This window comes from Haliaeetus leucocephalus, unplaced genomic scaffold, assembly GCF_000737465.1.
Source record: "Haliaeetus leucocephalus isolate CR32 unplaced genomic scaffold, Haliaeetus_leucocephalus-4.0 Scaffold646, whole genome shotgun sequence".
NCBI classification, from domain to species: Eukaryota; Metazoa; Chordata; class Aves; order Accipitriformes; family Accipitridae; genus Haliaeetus; species Haliaeetus leucocephalus.
Window position 1 is genome coordinate 909,250 of NW_010973082.1, and position 18,532 is coordinate 927,781.

At 58.8% G+C, this 18,532-nt stretch overlaps 1 long non-coding RNA gene across 1 annotated transcript; it reads left to right on the top strand.

Moving 5' to 3' along the window:
• The first annotated feature begins 193 nt into the window (after positions 1 to 193).
• LOC104838693 lies at positions 194 to 3,651 on the top strand. The gene is made up of 3 exons (XR_775094.1): positions 194 to 1,011; positions 1,300 to 1,932; positions 3,295 to 3,651. It is a non-coding gene; the product is annotated as an uncharacterized LOC104838693 (long non-coding RNA).
• Positions 3,652 to 18,532: the final 14,881 nt, after the last annotated feature.

The window sequence follows — 18,532 nt, forward strand, 5'->3', positions numbered from 1 at the left end:
GGTTCACCCCTGCCCCAGGCCCCCCCCCCCCCGAGAGATGCTGAAGCTCGACGGCTCGGGTAGGGTTGTAATGGAGCAGCTTTGCCACAAGAGAGAGCTTCAGCCACGCTCAAAACCCCAAAACCACCCCAACTCTCTGCAAGTATCCTTGGGGGTGGATGGCGGGGGGCGAGGGAACCCCTCCTGTCCCTGTCCCTGCGCCCCCTCGGTCCCTCTCGCCCCGTCCCCATCCTGCCAATCCCTACCTGGGGCCGGACCAGTATTTGGGGATGTTGGGGTGCTCCTCAACGATGCTGGTTTGTGGATTCTTTGGTGCTTGGGTGGGGTCGGTGGGGACAACGGGGACAGTGGGGATGATGGGGGCAGTGGGGCAGGGGGCTGCATACCCTCCTCTTGGCCGCTGTTTCCAGCTCTGCCCCAAATTCTTGTGCTGGAGGTACTTTTGGTGGTGGGGGGTCACCCACCCCTCACTGGCTCTGGGGACGTGCCACCTTTTGCCCTGTGCTGGCCATGAGTACTGGAGTCCCTCCATCCCTACTGGAGACCCCCTGCCCCATCTGTGCAGGGACATCCCCCCCCAACTTGGGTCATGATCTGGAGGGGCTGGACCCCCTGGCTGAGGGGGCAGCAGGGTTGCTTGTCCGGATCCGACGTTCCTGGGGTGAAGAGAGGGAACTGATGGAGCTGGTGGCTCCCGTGGGGCCGGTGTGGCACCCTGACCTGGCACCCTGGTCCAGCACGGGCACTGATGGATGGTTCAAATTAAAAGGGAATAAACCATCGTGGAAGATAAACACCTGACGAGGCCGCAGGGATAGAAATGAGAATTGGGGGAAATTCAAGCCCATAAATCACATGGGTCCCTGCCTCAGCTGGGGGTGTCCCAAGGGGTCCCTGGCATGGCACGGCCAAGGGATCCAGCTCGCCCCCAGCCCCCGTTCCTGCCCGGCTGCCTGCGGGTGCCAGGAGAGGCTTCTCACCCTCCATCCCTGGCTCCATCCCTCCTGCCCGGTGGGTGCAGAAGAATTTCTTCCATGGGGAGAGGGCCGGGGGGGGAGCGGAGCAGCCCCCTGCAAGCAGCCGAGCAAGGGTCCCCAGCTGCCCTGCGGCAGGATGGGCTCCCACGGGGTCACTGGTGTCCGTGCACACGTGGACCCCCCGGACCCCTGGCGAGCGTGTGTGTGTGCGAGGTGATGCCAGCGTGGGGGGTGGCATGGTGGTGGGGGGGCTGCCGGAGTGGGGGTGATCACCGCCGCGCTCTTTGGGGAAACTCACTAAAAAGCAGGATTTTTGTTCCAGGCCTATTAAACAACAATGTTTAATGGAGGGTGAAGAGTTATGGCCCCGCAGAGGTTCCTCCGCTCCGCAGCCAGAGGATGAGCTCCCGTTCCCCATCACCCGTGGCCCCGTCCGTGGAGATCCCTGTCTGTCAGACCGGGTGCACCCGTAGTCACGGAGGGCTGCGATTTTTTTGGGGGTGGGGGCTGTGGCTGGGCACGTGCATCACGGCTGCCACGCAAAGCAAAGCCTTCCCCGGGACCGTGCCCCGATGCCGTGGGTCCCCCCCTCCACGGCCCCTGCGGGCACCCACCACAGGGCAGCCCGAGCCGGCGCTGGGTGCCAAAACTGCCGAAGGTGAATTACCTGCTGGTTCCTGATCTTGCAGCCATGGCGGTTTTGGAGACAGGTAATTAATTACCTTCTGCTTTTAATTGGTGTTGGGGGGGGTCGGGATGCTGTTGGCAGTGCCCGTGTGCCTATGAGGGGACCGGAGGGTCGTGGGTCCGTGTCTCGTGTCGGCAGCATGGATGCATCCCGGCTTGTGCCGGGGACTCAAAACCCTTGGGACGTGAGTCCATCGGCTCTGGCAGCTCCCTGGAATGATGGAATTAAAGTTACAAGGAAGAAGAAGGAGGAGGAAGAAGGACAGTGGTAGGTGACACTGGGGAAGGGACACTTCTGCCCAGGTCCTGCACCGGGGCTCACCCCTCTCTGGCCCCGCTGCTCCCGGCCAAAGGGTGCTCGGGGTGTCCTGCTGCGATGGGAGAGCGGATTTTGCAGGGATGCTGATCCTTGACTCTGGCGGTGTCCCCACCACGGCTCCTGCGTGCCCACTCGTGCCCACCGCCCCGTGCCCATCGCCCATTCCTATTGCCCTGTCACCCATCACCCCGAGCCCATCACCCTGCATCCCACAGCGCTCCCACCCAGTGATAGTCCCACCAGTTGCTCCCAGTATCACACTAAGAGCAGTTACTGGGACGAAGCCTGCAGCTGGGGCGGGAGCGGCGGGACTCCCACCGAGGGGAGGCTTTTTGGGTGGGACGATTCTCCCTCACCACCAAATGAGTTTTTTAATTGTTTGATTTACTTATCTCATCTCTGATGGGCTGATCTACTCTGCTGCCTTTTAATTGCTTCAAAAGTTGAGCAGTTTTTCATGTTTTAAGGAGTGCTGAATTGTATAATTAAAACACTAACAGTGTAAATCAACAGTGCAGAAGAAAGACAGCAGAGAATTAAGCAAGCTTCTTGGCATAATAATAAAACTAAACTGGCATGAAAAGTGCCCATTACGGCACTGACGCTGAATACTAATGCTCGGCCGAGGGGAGTGAGGCACCGTCCGGCTCCAGCGAGGGGCTGCAAATGCTGGCATGCTGTGGCGGCCTCCAAAATCACCTGGTTTTGGCCCAAAGTGCAGCGTGGTCTCACCATCGGAGCCTGAGATGGGGGGCGTGCGGGTCAGGCAGTGGGTGTCTCCCCCGCCCCCCATCCTACAGCCCCTGTGCCCCCTGAGCAGCATCGCTCCCTCTCCTCCCTGGGAACGGGTTCACTTTTACTTTATTAATATTATTTAAAAGCCGAGTGGGTGTATAAATCAACAAAAATAATTCATGAGAGTCATTAGCTCCTCAAAGACGGGATCTTTTTACGACCGGCTTTAAATTAAAAAAAGAAAAAAACCAAACCCCACCACATTCTGAAACTGCAGCTTTTAAAACACATCAAATACATTTCCTCCCTGCCTCCCACCGGCCCGGCTCCTCTGCCTAATGAAATTCAATTAGCATCCTTAATTCACCCGCTGACTACCAGTTTTATATTAAAAAATCTTTCTGGTTCTGCTTGGGAAGCACCGTGCCAGGATTGCGGTTGTGTTTAGCACCGCAGTTTGGGGGCACCATGGGACCCCCCCCCCGATGTGAGGTTTGGTGAACAGCTCAGTGATGACCCTTCCTCCTCCTCCTCATCCTCATCCTTCTCTTCCTCATCCTTCTCCTCCACCAGCAGCTCCGGGAGGCTCCGGCGAGGTGGATGTCAATGGAGCCATATGGAGAAAACCCGGGATGCCGGATCTGGCCCGCGATGCCTTGCCGACATCCAACACACCCCATCTCCCCCTCCCCAAACGCAACCCTTGCTGGGACCCGCGGGTGCTGCCCGCCGAGCCTGGTGCGGCGATGTCCCCCGGCACCCTCGGGGACAGCGGGGACCCGTCCGCCGCGGGTGGTGGCAATCCTCCGGCAGCTTACACGGGCGTTTATTTGCAGCAGCGGGTTTAAGCGGCGTGTTGGCAGCCGGCGAGATGCGTGTGTCACCCAGCGATTAGACGGTATCGCCTTATCAGCGGCAGCAGCACCGGGGGCTGCAGGGAGGGGGGTAACAGCAAGAAATACAAAAAAAAAAAGAAGAAAAAGCCGATCTGTCTGATTCCAAGTTAGACGACCTCCGAAGATAATCTGCTGTGGGCTCCATCCCTCAGCGCCGCTCGCCTTGACCTCGGGGGCATTCGGCTGGCGGCGGCAGCCCGAGTCCTGCTCTCTCCTTGGGAGCCGGCCAGCTCGCTTCGCACACTCGCCCAAGAGCCGAGCGAGCCAGAAAGGCTGGGTGCGGAAGGGTACTCCGTCAAAGCGGTATTTACACACACAAGGGCAGCCGTATTTTTATTATGCATAATTACACTGTCCTTAATGGAGTTGCAAACCATTTTTCCTGGCGGGGGGAGAGAGCGGCCGTGCGGGAAGGGGAACCGCAGCTTGTCTGCGCATCAGGGCGAGCTCCGAGCTATCGGACCAGCCCCGAGCGCGCCGGTGCTCCCTGCAGCCCTGGGACAGCGAGCAGGGGTGTCCCTGCAGCAGCATTTGGTGCTCACCGCCCGGACCCCCGGGCCTGACTCTGCACCCTTGGCTCCAGGGCATCCCGCTGGAAGATGAGCACCTCCTCTTCTCCCCATCCCCAGTGACCGGGGAGCACCCTGCCCACCCAAAGTGTGGGTGGTTTCCTTTTCCTCTTGCTCTTCCCAGGGACATGACTGTCCCCCGCTCACAGACGCCATGCAACACCCCCAGATATTTGCTCCTATCTTCCCGTAGCAGTGCTGCCGGTGTCCCCGTGCCCACCGAGAGCCAGCCCTGGACATCCAGCCGGCAAACCCCATGGATTCTGGGTCCCACGGGTGGTTAGAGCGTGGGAAGCATTGTTTGTCCTCAGGGATGTGATGCGCTAGCTGCACGCCGGGAGACGTGTCCACAGAAGTGTGTGGTCTCCCCTCGGGCACCCTGGGGAGCCCCACTTCATGGCTGCACCCCACGGCTGCTGAGCCCTGGGGAGGACCATGGTGTGCGTGCCCAAGAGGTGCAAGGCTGAGATGAGCGTGGCAGAGACGTGCAAGCTCGAGACATGCATGCCTGAGACGTGCATGGCTGAAACATGCACGCTCGAGATATGCATGGCTGGGATGTGCATGGCTGAGAAGAGCGTGGCTGGGACATGCAAGCTGGAGACGTGCATGGCTGAGACACGCAAGCTCGAGACACGCATGGCTGAGATGAGCATGGCTGAGATGTGCAAGATGGAGCCATGCATGCAGCTCGAGTGCTGCGTGCCTGAGCGATGCACACCTGAGACATGCCTGCCTGAGCCGTGCATACCGGTGCCCGACACGTGTGCTCCAGATGTGCGCACCGAGCAGCACGTCCCCGAGCCGTGTGGCCCCCCGTGCCCCCGCGCAGCACCGTGGAGGCATCGCACTGGCGCAGGCGTCCGCCATCCAGCCCTCATTTTGTTCTTCCAAATCTCAGGTCCTTCTTCACCGTGCAAAAGTGTTTGTGCGGGAAGGTGACGCACAGCGGAGGTGGGGAGCTGGCAGAGTTAATAGGAGACATGAAAGGACACGTTTGCAGGGAGATTCCCCTATTCAGGGAACAAACCACGGCAGAAATTGATTTTTTCCCCCTGTTTACTCGTGTTTCTCCCCCCCTGGTGCAGAGAAGAAAGGCCTTGAACTGCGATTACCTGCTCCGGAGTGCGAGTGCAATTTGCTGGATGCATTTATTATTAACAGGGACAGAAAACTCTTTCCAATCACTCGGTATTTTCTTTCTTTTTTTCCCCTTTACTCTCATTCTGTCTTCCTTTCTCGGTTTTTAAAGCGAAGGGCCCTGGCAGCGCGCTGCCGAGAGCCGATCAATTCACTCCTAATGGCAGCTCCCATGCCCTCGCATTCATCAGCCCGGCTCTTAAAGAGCATCCGAAGCTTCATGGACGACTTGGGGGAAAAAAAAAGCCCATTTGGAGGCGAGATCATATTTTCTCCGTCTCTTCCCCTTTTGTTCTTTATTTGCAGAGGACAAAGGCAGGCGCAGGCTCGAGGTGGGGAACAGGCAGCGGAGGCAGATGAAATCCAAAGAAACAAAAGAGCCTGTTTTCATGGAAATGCCCTGAAGAGGGGGGAGGAAATTTGGGGAGGGGGGGACCCGGGGCTGAGGAAAAAGCTGGTGGGGGTTGACTTCAGCGGCAGCATCGCAGTGTGGCCAGAGCAGGGAAAAGGAGAATAAACGCGGCTGGAAGTTCTCCCGCAGGCATCGGGAGCCGTTTGAAGCTCTTGAAGATATATTTTTTTTTAATTAGTGTTGGGCTTGGCCAGATCCTGCCCGGGCGGAGCAGCCGCATGGGAGCCAGGATCAGCATCTGGCCCTGGAGCAGCTCCTGCTTTGCCGCTGTCAGCCGTTTCGGGGGGCTGGGAGAGGCCGGAGCTGGGGACGTTTAATGGGCTGTGGCGTTGCAGCAGAAAAGCCATTTAATACCTGGGTCCCCCATCGCCTGCCGCGCTCAGCATCCCTCCCCGGGAGGCAGGGGAGCAAAAACCGAGGGGATAAAGAAAATCCAAGCGATGCAAAGCAGAAGGCACTGGGGTCCCCATCTGCGGCCTGTGCTGCCCCTCTGGCTGGTGCTGTGTCTGGCCACCCCTGTCATGAATTGCTCCGGTCTCAGCGGGTCTGTGGGAGCATGTGGCTATGCAGAACAGAGCCCCAGGGCCCAGGAGGGCTGTGGGGTGAGGTCCCTCAGGGGGGACAGGGTGGGGGGGTGAGGATGCTTCTCCACCCAGGGTGAGATTTGGCTGGGGTGGTGATGCAGGGAGCGGTCCCTGTGCAAGCTCAAGGGAAGGTGGCACGATGGGGGGGGAAGTGGGCGATGCCAGCACAAGGGACTGGCTCTCCTGCCTTTAATTAATATTAATAAAGTAAAAGTGAATCTGTTCCCCGGAGGCTGGCTGCTTAGGCAGGGTGAGATAGCTGCAGGGAGGGGAGGCACAGCCCCCCCTTTCCCATCTCATGCTCCTGGAATTCAGGCGTTTGCCACGCGGATAAATGGCCTGAGCCCGGGCGGGCGTGAGTGCAGTGCCTCGGCCATGCCATCGGACCCGCTGCCGCCAGCGCTGGCCGTGTCCATCCGAAATCAGCCAAGCATCCCACCCGGCAGCATGAGCGATGCAGGCAGCAAAGGCAGGAGCAGAACCCAGCGCTGAGGCAGGCAGCTCCGGGCTCCTGCCTGCAAATTACAGCCACCGAACAGCAGCAATAACCCGCCGGCCCTGAGGAGGATGCCAGCACTTGGTGGGGGAGATGCTGGCTCCAAGGACTTGGCATTTCGGAGGTGCAGAGGGCTGGTCCCTCCTTCCTCCTCGATTGCCCGTGTACATGCGAGTACTGGGAGAAGCTGGTGATGGTGGTGGTGGTCCTGCTGCCAGGGTATCTGTGTGATGGCACCGTGTGCCATTTATCCGGTGGAGCGGGCACCATTGTGCTCCATGGCATGGCACGAGCTCATGGCCCGGGATGCCGGCGCCGGCAGAACCAGGTGCTCTGCAGAGGAGCAGCAGCCGCCTCTCCAAAGGAGCTTTTCCGCAACTCAGGGGAGATGTGCAGAGAAAAGGGAGAGAACTCCATCTTAATTGCATTTCATTACAGCACGCTCTACTTGCCCAGCCCCCCCCCCACGCCGCACTCACCCCCCCGGGGACCCTCTCGCAGCCCAGCTCCGGGATCCCCTCTGAAGTTGGAGAGATAAAAAGGAGCCAAGTCCCACCGCCCAGCCCCACCACTCCCCCGGGCATCAGCTGTGTCTCCAGCGTGCGACGCACTGAGGCACAGGGCAGGGTGCGGAGCAGGCTTTTGGGGTGGTGGGCCGTGCCCCGCAGGCTGGGACCCCCACTCTAGCAGTGGGCAATCCCCCTGCGTGGGGCAGGATGTGTCCGGCTCTCCGGCGGACCCGCTGGCTGCAGGATGGGTCCCAGTGAGCAGCCCCGGCTGTGGACCCCGATACCTCATCCTGCCCGCTCCCCGAGCAGGGGGAGCTGAGGGTGATGCCCCGATGCAACCCCCCTCTTGCCCCTCTCCACGTGCAAAGGGAATTTGCCCTGGTTAGGGGCACAGGGCACTGCGTGAGGTGTTGTGTCGTGTCCCCCTGATGTCCCCTGCACCTGCCTTCATGGGGGGGGTCACCGTTAGTGACCCAGCGATGCAAATACCAGCCCGACACATCCAGGGGCCGATAGCGGTGCAGGCAGGACTGCCGCCCCATGGGTGCTGCAAGGAGGGAGGGTGCGATGGGTGGGCAGCCCCAAAGGTCCCAGACCAGGACCCTAGAAGGTGCCGGTGGCCGCGAGACACAGACCGGGCAGGCGGGTGGCACTGAGGGGTGGCATTGGTGGCGGCACCGTCAGGGTGAGGGCAGAGCAGCTGCGGTGCCCGCCTGGCTCCCCGCCACCCCGCACAGCTCCAGCCGAATTTGGTGTCATCCTGCAGAGGAAGATTATGGTAATTTTCCTCCCCCCTTATGCATAATTTTCCGACTCGGCTGCAGCAGAGGCTGTGCGGAGAGGCTGGGTGATGGGAATGTCATCTGCGATTCGATTATCTCCTCCTGCCTTCCTTCTTTTTTTTTCCTTGTGAAACCTTCATCAAAATATGTAGATCTAATTAGGACAATTACAGCGCAAGGACAGCTGAAACCCACCCAAAGCCGCACCACGATCAGCCTCCTCGGCTGAGCTGGCGGCGAGAGGGGGGGACTGGGGCTTTTGGGGGCTTTTTGGCTCTGCAATGGGGGGTCGATGGGGTCGGTGGTTCACTGTCCCAGGGCTCCTTCGTGGTGCTGGTCATGCCGGGGTGAGGCTGGCTTTGGGGTGCATGGCCCCGAGGGGATGGAAGTGGCCTCGGATGTGTCCCCTAACGGGCATGCCACCGGGGGTCCTGCTGGAGGACCCAGAGGCTGCATAATGCCGGTGACAGGTCTGTCCCTCGCCTCGCTGGCTGTCACGAGCTGGAGGGGTCTCAGCACCTTGCCGACACGGCGTGGGGGACAGCTGCCCCCCCCTGCTCCCGGCACACCCGGGGGTGCCCGCCGTGCTGCTCCGTGAGGAGGGGCCTCCTGCGAGCCTGCAGCTCCATCAGCCTCATTGGTATTCCGTCCCCGCGCGGTGGCAGCTGGCTGGATGGGAGCGGAGTGACAGCGGTGACAGGTAACGTCAGCCACGGGGACGGCGGCAGCCGGCGGGTCGGCAGCGAGGGCACAGCTCTGCTTACGTCCCCATGCTGGGACACGCTACGGGAGGACGGGGAGAACCCCCGGGGGCTGGACGCTCCGGGCCCCTGAGCTCTGCAGCGGGATGTACCGATGCTCATCCCAGCTGGGCTGAGACTGGGGATGCTCTGACCAGGGAGCTGGGGCGAAGCGAGTGGCCACGGTGCTCCTCCGGCACTGCACGGTCCCCCCGGCCAGCCCCCTGCCCACCTCCAGCCACCCACACCGGCCGAGGAACAGCAAGCATTGCAGGGGGGAGAAAAAGTCAAGCAGGAACATGGGGGGACCCCGCACCCATCCTCGGGGGCGGTGGGCGAGGGGTTGCGGCCAGGCAGAGCCGGCTGCACGGGCAATTAAAGGAAGTGCAAATTGTCAGACCCTGTGATTAACACTGCCTCCAAATCCGCATGAATATTAAAAGCCGACATTGCCCAGGCTCCCCGCACAATGAATTCTGTATGAATCTTAAGATAAATCGTTTGGATAACTTAGCGGCAGCTGTACTCCCTCGCCACCAACTGCCTCCAAAAATCATTTCACGTCAGGCGAGAGGAGCCAGAACAGAGACCAGCCCGATGCCGGGAATTGCCGTTTGGGGCTCGGCCGTGCTGGGATCAAGGCAGGGATGTGCAGGACACTCGGGACTCCCTGGGAGGTGAAGGCAAAGTCAAAGGCTCCTTCCTTGGCTCTGACTTATTCCCAAAAACTGGTGACAAATCCTTTTACTTGCCACGGTTGCTATTGTCTTTGGCCAGGGGACATTTGCTTTGCCTCGGGAGGGCTCTTTCCCGGAGGGATGGCATTTGTCGCTGCCCCGTTACGGTTACATGCAGCTCAGTGCATGCCCCGAAGCTCTTCTGACACCACGTTCCCGGTAGCAGAAACGCATCCCGGTCTTTCAAGCCCTGCTATGAGCATTCTCAGGCACCGGTGCAAAGATCCATCTTCCCAGGAGGAGACTTGCCACGTCTCCGACCGCTGCCGGGACGGGCTCCCATTGGCATGCAGCCGCCGCGCCTGCCGCATGCTCCCGGTCAAAATGCAGCAGAGGAGCCGCGTCGTCGTCGTCGTCGTCCTCCTCCTCCTCGGAGGCCAGGGCCTTGATTGCATCCTCGCGCCGCCATAAATCAGCCCCGGAGGTCTGGCAGCGTGAGGTGGGGAATGGCAATGTGACGGCGGGTGCCTCTCGGGCAGGCAGCAGCCGGGCAGGGGACGAGCATTGCCGTGCCACCGTGTGCCGGTGGGGCAGGAGTTGCTCCTTCCCTGGGGGGGGTCTCGGTGGAGGGTCTGCAGCAGGAGAGCTTTCTGTGCACCCGAGACACAGGCAGGCTGCCGGTGCCCCCATCTCCTTCCCTCCCTTTGCAGGGGGGTCCCCAGCCCCTCTCCTCCACCACTGGCTTGGGGGGAAAGCATCCTCCCCCAACCCCCCCGACATGTCAGGGGAATTGAAAATGCTGCAAATATTTCCTCGGTCTAAATTACACCAACCCCGGCAGGCTGCACACCACCGTCATGCAGGTTATGAATTGTAAATCAGGTGCGATGCAAAACGCCTCTGCCCAGGCACGGGGGGGCTGCAGCTCCGTGCACCCCTCCTGGCCCTCATCCTGGGGCACGGTTCCATCCAGCACCAACACCCAGGTGCACCTTTGGGTCCCATGGTGGCGATGGAGCTGGGACCTGCCCAGATGCTCCCTGCACCCCAGCCCCACTCTGGGTCCCCAGGTTTGGGAAGGGGTTTCCCTCTGGAGGGACCTACTGTATGCTGCCTCCTCCTCCTCTTCCTCGCTCTTCACGGCCACGGCGTGCCGGCATCCTGCCATCACCCATCGGTGACCTGCCACTGCGGTGTGCGGAGAGCTGCGAACCTGACCCCGAGCTGCCAAAAGGCCGTCAGATAAATCAGCAAATCAGGTGCAAATGGCAAAAGGAGATTAAAGCGGAGAGGAGCAGATTGAATCGGGGGCCATTAACAGATTAAATCATTACACAGAATCAGATCAACGCACAAATAATATGAATAATAAACATGGCTCAGAGGCACCAGCTCATGCTTCCAATTTATTTCAACCAGAAGACGAGGGCTGGTGGCTGCCACCACCCACATGGCCTTAGGACAGTGGTGGCAGCACTTGGCTCAGCTCCCTGCAGGGCAGAGGGCACACAGAGCAGGTCCATGGTTGGGGACAGTGGCACCACCCGGGATGTCCCCATGGGTCACCAGCCTTCAGGGAGCCTGGCACATCCCCAGGGAGATGTGCTGGTGTGACCCAGCCCCTTTTTTTGGGGTCCAGGCCAGGCTTACCCCACCAGCATCCTGCTCACCCCAACAGGACCCTGCAGCCTCCGTAGCACCAGCACGGCCCTCAGGTTATATCCCTATATCAGGTTATATGCCACAGCATCCCGTCCAGCCTTTCTTAATTGGGAATTGTAATTAGCAGCAACATTTTACCTGGGAGGAATTAGCAACCCGCAATGGCAGCACCTAAGCGTGACCCCAGCGCTTTGCGCCAATGTCTGGTGGCCCCGGCTCTGCCCTGGTGAGGGGCTTTGGGGACCCCACACTCCCTCCCTGTCTCTCCCAGTTGTGCTCCCACCAGGCATCCCAAGGATGTGGGACCCCATCTCGGCAGCAGGGCTGGCTGGGGAGGAGGTGTTTGCTTTCCTCCTGAGACACGCTGCCGGCTCCGTGGCCTTTCCTTCTCATCTAAATCTCTTTTCCAGTTGTACTTTGTCCTTCGCTGCCCTGTTTCCCCTCTAGAGAAGGAAAGCAGCCACCGCATCCCTGCTCTGCCAGCTCCTGCTCCAAAAGGCTCCCGGGGCCGTGTGAGGCAGTGAAGACGAGGCAATAAAAGGTTGCAAACAAAGGGAAAATGTCTTTTCTCCCCAACTTATTTTCATACCCTTCACTGAAAATCCCAAGGAACTGGAAACAAAGACCAAGCAGTCCTGCGCATGATTGCGGTGAGAGGTTCGAGTCCTCCCTTGGCCGCAAGAGGGTTAATCTGCACCTTGGCTGCCATCACGCATCTGTTCTGCCAGCAAAGCCTTTCTTCCCTAAATTCCTGCTTGCCCAGGAAGGCAGGACAAAGTCTGAGCTGCTGCGACAACACCCGGGAACAAGTATTATTATGTGGTGTGACAATGTTTGATGAATTCATATGTGCCTAGGGGAAGGGACTAAGTAGGTGAATAAAGTGAGAATATTCTCTGTGACAATCAATACCCCTTCAATTGAACTGTCTCCACAGATGTGACATTTTGATTTTTCTTCTTTGGACGTACTAACTGGATTTATGTCCTCTTAAAATGGAAACAGCAGGGAGTGAAGTGCCGGCAGCGGGTTGGCGCGGCGTGGGCACGGCTGTGGGGTGGGGATGGCAGGGCCCGGTGATGGAGCTGGGGTGATGGGTTGGCGTGATGGAGCCATGGCAATGGTTTGGGGCCAGGGAAATGGGTTGGGGTGATGAATTGGGTTAATGGGTTGGAGTGATGGGGCCTGGGCGATGGTTTGGGGGGAGACAGGGCAATGGCTTGGGGTGATGGAGACGGGGCAATGGACCCGGGGGCAACAGGTTGGAGTGATGGGTTGAGGTGGTGGAGCTGATGCAACGGTACATGCAGGCAAGTCTGTGCCAGGACGAGGAGATGCCTGAGCCATGTTCTGGAGTTGCATCTGGTGAAAAGGAAAGACAGAGAGGGAGAAGCTGAGTGCAGAGCAGGGGGAGCCCCATGTCTGGGACCCGCGGGGACAGGAGTTATTTGCAGGTGCCTCCTGCACCCATCCTGTGACGGGCCTCCCCATGGGTCCCTCCAGCCGCCAGATCGGGACCCAGCCAGCCCGGCACTCGGTCCGTCAGCTTTCACCCTGCCAGTGTCTGCAGCATCCTTATTCCCAAGGTGCCACCGTGGCACCCACCGGTTGCACCTACCGTGTCTCCGGGATTCCCGTCACATCCCCCGGCCCCAGAGCTAATGACTCATCCCCAGCACGGCCATTTGTTTGTGCTGGTTTCAGACAGACTAATGTTTTTAATGGCACATAATCATTTTTCAGAAGTCATTTGATGCTACTAATCATCGCTGTGATATGCCACGACGGGATGTGTAATGACATGCTGAACAGGAAAAATGGCACTTGGATACTTGGTTCTTCCCGGTGTAATCTATATTTTACCACATCTCTCTGCCTAATGATACTTATAGCTGTTAATAAATGACTACTTAGACACTTTCTTTTTTTTTCTTCAGTGGGCGATAAAATAATTTTGGATTAAATATAGGAATGGGAGAGGGAGGCGGTGGCTCAAGCGTTTCCCCGGCCGCTGGAAGGGAGCACACGGGAAGCGAGCAGCGCCGGGGCTCGCAGGGTGGTAAGTTCGTAGAAGACAGCTTTCCCTGCTCATAACTTCTTAGCCTCTTGGTTAAATTAACAAGTGTTTAAAAAAAAAAAAGTTAAAATAAAACATTTTTAAATGAAATTTTATCGCTGCAGTAAGAGGATTCTCCTGGCCCGGTGCCCAATGTCTTCAGGATGAATTAGTGTGCAGTTCCTCACACTCTTAACTCATTTTATCGCTTAATTAAAGGGATGCTGGCAACTTTTTTTTTAAATATGCTTTTTCTTAAACAACACTTCTCCTTCCCTGGGCTGCTAAAAGCCAGCAATCACAGAAGAGGAATGAGCTTGGAGCAGCGAGCGTGCCCTTTGCACCAGGAGCTCACTTCCTTGGCTGCTCTTTGAAGCCTGCTAGATGCCACCGTGGAGGGAAGAGCCCAGGTTCAAGGAGGGTCTAGCAGCCCTGAGCTGTGGAAGAAGAGGAGGAGGATGGGGATGGAGGATTGTGGCCCACCGGGACCCCTCTACGGGCTCTGGGGTGCAGCACCCTGCTTTCCCTGTGGGGCTCCGGCTGCTGCGGAGCGAGCTTAGCTCCATCCTCCCCATCAGCACCAGGTCGCACGTCTCTGCCCAGACTTGTGAGGAAGAAAAATTGCTTTTGCTTACATTTTTAATCTGTGTGTAATTACCTGCTGGGCTCCTTGGGAGAATGCTAACCAGTGGCGCAGCTTCCCCACTGGCAGCCCGGCGCTTGCAGCCCTCCGGCACGGCTCACGGTCACGGCATGCCATGCCGGCTCTGCCGGGCAAGGACAATCCACCCATCACTTCCCAACAGTGGTGAGTTTCCAGGCATGGCTCAGCTGACATCCAAAATCATGGCACTTCCCATCCCATCCCATCCCTCACCTCTCTGTCCCAGCTCCTCCAGCAGCGAAGCAGCCATGCTGCGCTCTTTTTGCCCGGTGCACATCCCACATGTGCCTGCCCGGGGATTTGGGGGTTCCTCCCTCAATGGCCATGCCCATCCCTGACGCCCAGCCCTGGCAGTCCTGTGGTCCCAGCCGGTGAGTTTTTCCCTTCCTGAGGGAATAACCTTGCCAGCACCGCTGCCCCTTCCTCTTGTCCCTCACCTTATTACTGGCTGCTTTCCCGCACAATCCCACTTAATGTGGGAATTGGGGTTTGCAAAGCGGTTGTACACAATGAGTCCTAATGTCCTGGGAAAATAAATGGAGGATGAGACCTAGAAAAAGCTGCCAATTACTTAAAGAATATAGACACGGCAACACCATTAATGTAATGGCGAGGAACGGTTCCAGGGCCGCTCGCGCCGCGCCGCTCGATACCACAATTAATGTCGCAGAGTTGACTTGAGCTCCAGCCTCTTCTCGCCAAGCGCGAGACAGGCGCGAGCCATTAACCTTCCCCCGGTCAAGGTGTTCCAGCTCTCACGGTCGCCTTAATTAGTCTCCGAAGTAATGCAACAATAGCCCCTTGCCGAGGATGTCGCTGCCGTGGAAATGGAGCTGCTCAGAAGCGGGTGGGCGGCAGGGAGGGGAGCAGGCGGGGAAGCGTGGCGGTTGCACGCGTGTGCACGCGTGTGCAGAACCAGAGACCAACGTGCAAAGGGCCAAACGTGGAGGGGGGGTGGCTGCCGGCCCCGGGGAAGTGACCCCGGTGCTCCGGCTTCGCACCGCTGCGGCGGCGGCACAGCATCGGTGGTGGCTCTGCTGCTCCAGCCCTTGCTCAGGGCCGGTGATGTGCGGGGCTTGGCGGGGGGGGACACCCCGCCAGGCTGCAGCCCCGTGGCTGGCGGCACGTGAACCTCCATGCCGGGCCCTTTGCCAAATGGCATCGCGTCGCCTCGGATGGGAAGCAGCGTGGCGTTTGCATTGTGCAGGGCCGAGTAGATAAAGGTGCTAATAAGACAGAGCACTAATTAATTGCAGCACCGGCTGACAGAAGAGCCCTCAGCCGAGTGCCGGCTGTCACGCCGAACGGCAGCCGTGGCGCTGCCAGGTCATTAGGAGTTTGTGCGTGAGCTTGCAAACGAACCCGGGGGCTGAGGTTTGCAAAGCCAAATCCCTCTGCAGCCAAAGCGGCCGTGGCTGCGCGGCTGCCCTGGCTCCGTGCCATGCACCCCTCGCCTCTCCTCTGCCGCAGGCGGGAGCCGGCACGGGGATGTGCCAGCCCCAGTGCCAGCCTGGGAGGATGCCCTGCTTGGGCAGGCGACTGGGGAGCCACGGTGCAGTGGTACCCCCGAGGCTGTAAATGTTATAACGTGAAGGTCCTTTTCCTCTTCTTTTTTTTTCCCCCCTCCTCCAAACCAGCAAATCAATTTGGTGGTGGCAGGAGCGAGGCCCTTTACAGCTTGTGCGATTTACGTGGAGTCACCCAGTCCCCTCTATCCATCATCCTTAATTAATTAGAATGTAATTACTTATGGATTCCTCCTTCATTATTCACGGCCCCTGGTGCCCAGGACAAGGATTCCCTGTCCCTCTGGTGCTTTCCTGCCTGGAGCAGGACGCTCAGGAGAGCTCCCAGGCAAAGCCTGGCCTCGGCGCCCATCCGTCCCGGCTCGCCCGGCTCTCTGCCTGCACGACTGGTGGCGAAGGCTGTGGCTTGACAAACGGGGCGGCAAATTCCCCAGGTCTGGCTGTAACCGCTGCTGCTGCTGGCTGCCCAAGCACCAGCCCTGCCAAGGGGCACAAAATTAGCTGAGACTTCAAAGTGTGGTGAAAATGGTAAGTTCAGGAGGGCAGGGAGAGTGGGGTGGCAGGGAAGGTGCAGGATGGATGCGGGGGGGTCTGGGACCGTGGCAGCCCCTGGCTGAACATCCCAGGTGCCTCTGCCCGGCATCACCCATCTCACTCCATCAGTAGAGACAGCGGCGGGGCGAGGGGATGACCTGTGGGACCCCCCTGGACTACGCACCGTGCCGGGCAGGCAGAGCTCGCCCTCCCGCCCCAGCCCTTCGCTCTGGCTCCCCTCTCTGACTCTGCCATTAGAGCTCCCTGGGAGGTTTTTTTCTCCCTTATATAAAGAAAAAGCACAACGTGCTCGTGTTTCTCTCTCCCGGTCATTCGGGCTTGAATTATTTCATCAATCACAGAGCAGCAGCCGAGGTGGCAGGAGCCGGGCAGGCTGCAAGGGGAAGGCGAGGAAATCTGCCTTGCTCTGCTGGCGTGGGAGGGACGGATCCAGCCCCAGCATCCCGCTCATATGGGGCTGTGCTGGGCAAACCTCCTGAAAACCTCGCAAGGGCCTGAGCACCCCAGCACAGACCCATGATGGCCCTGAGATGAGGCTCTGGTGCCACATCCCTGCATCCCAATGGTGTTGCCAGGTCCTCTCCCAAAACACACGGCTGTCACCCAGGTTGGCACCCACTGCCCGTCAGCCGGCTGCCGCGCCACGTAGGAAATGTCCTCGCCATTTGGTAAATACCCACTTTTAACCAGCTTGTTTCTTACCCCTTCTTTCTCTGTTAGAGGCAATTTGGCAATGCAAATGTTGTCACTATTAATTAATTACCTGCGCATCCCATAAGCCCCCAAACAAAGCCAACTCCAGCCAAAGCCCTGGCAGCGTGGGAGCACGCCAGGATTGTTCCCGGTGCCTGGGCGATGCGCTGAACGTGCTGGCAGCTGGCAGAGCCCCGATGCCTTTTCGGCTGTGAGCTAATGAATATCCCAGTGGATCGAGGGGAAATATGGTTCTTCTGTCGTCGCAGTGCCCGGCTCGGCGAAGTGCTGTGGAGTGGTGCTGAATCGCATCCAGCGGCCTCGCCATCTGCTCCGCGCTGGAAACATGTGGGTACAAAGCGAGTGTCACTTGTGCTAATTCGGCAAGACGGTGGCAATCAGTTTAATGTCCTTTGAAGAGCTGGCATGCAGCGGCCGTCCCTGCAGTCCTGCCTACCCCTTTCCGCCCCAAAAAGTGGGTGTAGCTGCCCCAGCGCATAGCTGCAGCCCCATGCTGGGGCACCCCACTCCTTCCCCTGCACCCCATGGGGACGTGCGACCATCCCCACTGGCCGGCAGCACGGTGGCACAGGCGTGAGGGCGTGGGTCATCATCAGGCTTTGTTCAAAAACATTTTTCCTATTGTTAAAAACATAGGCACAGAATCTTTTCAGCTCTGTTGTGGTTTTTTGTGTGTTATTTTTTTAAAAAACTCTGTTTGTAGTGGTGTCGTGGTTACTCAGCAGGTTCCCCCTCCTCTGGGAAGGCAGTGGGGAGGGAAGCAGCAGGAGGGGGTCCCCAAACTACCGTGGGGATGGGGACAAGACAGGGACAGGGACATCCTCAGCTCCCTGCTGCGCTCTGGCATGAAGGACCCGATCTGTGACCGGAGCTGCAAAGGTTGGAGTGCAGCAGTAACTCCAGCGAAGAGCACTAATAAATCACAGTGACACGATTACGAGGGGCCACGCCACGTCTCAGCAGCTACCTAATTAAAAACTGGACTAAAACAAGGCAAGAAAATAACTTAATTTGGGTGTTATTTGCCTTGTTAATGCAGTGGCAGTTTTCTGTGTTGGGTGAGTGTTTATAAAATCTTAATTAGGTTTCACGTTTGGAACGGGGATGGGTACAAGCCTCTGACATAACGGCCTCGCACGCCGGGGATGCTGCGGCTCCGCGCGTGCCCTGCAGCTGCAGAGGGATGGCTGATGGCTTCTCCAGACAGGGTTCTCCCCCCCGCCCTTGGCTTCTTCTTTTTATTTTTGTTCTTCTTTTTAATCAAAACTTCAAATTGGACTCCAAGCAGCTATTTATAAAGCTGTCGGGGAGCCTGGCGTTTCACTATCAGATTTCTAGTGAATGGGTTGCGAACAGCTCTTGCTGAATGGGCAGGTCGAGCCGGCGCAGGACTTGGGGACATTGTGGCACAAGGCTTGGGGATTTCATAGCACAGATCTTGGGGACATTGTGGTGCAGGGCTTGGGGATGTCACAGCACAGAGCTTTGGGTCATCGTGGCACAGGGCTCGGGGATGTCATGGCACAGATCTTGGGGACATCGCGGTGCAGGGCTTGGGGACATCACGGCACCAGGCTTGGGGACATCACGGCACCAGGCTTGGGGACTTCATGGCACAGGGCAAGGGGACATTGTGGCACAGGGTTTGGGGACTTCGCATCCCGGGAAAGGCTTCGGAAAACAGCTCTGCCATTGTGGGTGGGAGGGTCCCAGCACCCAGCCCTGTGGCACCCCACAGCCCCACAGCGTGGCCCTCGTGAGTGCACGCTGTGGGGGTGCAGACCCCCGCCAGGGCCAGCAAAGGGGGTCCCGACCCTCACCCCCCCGAAACA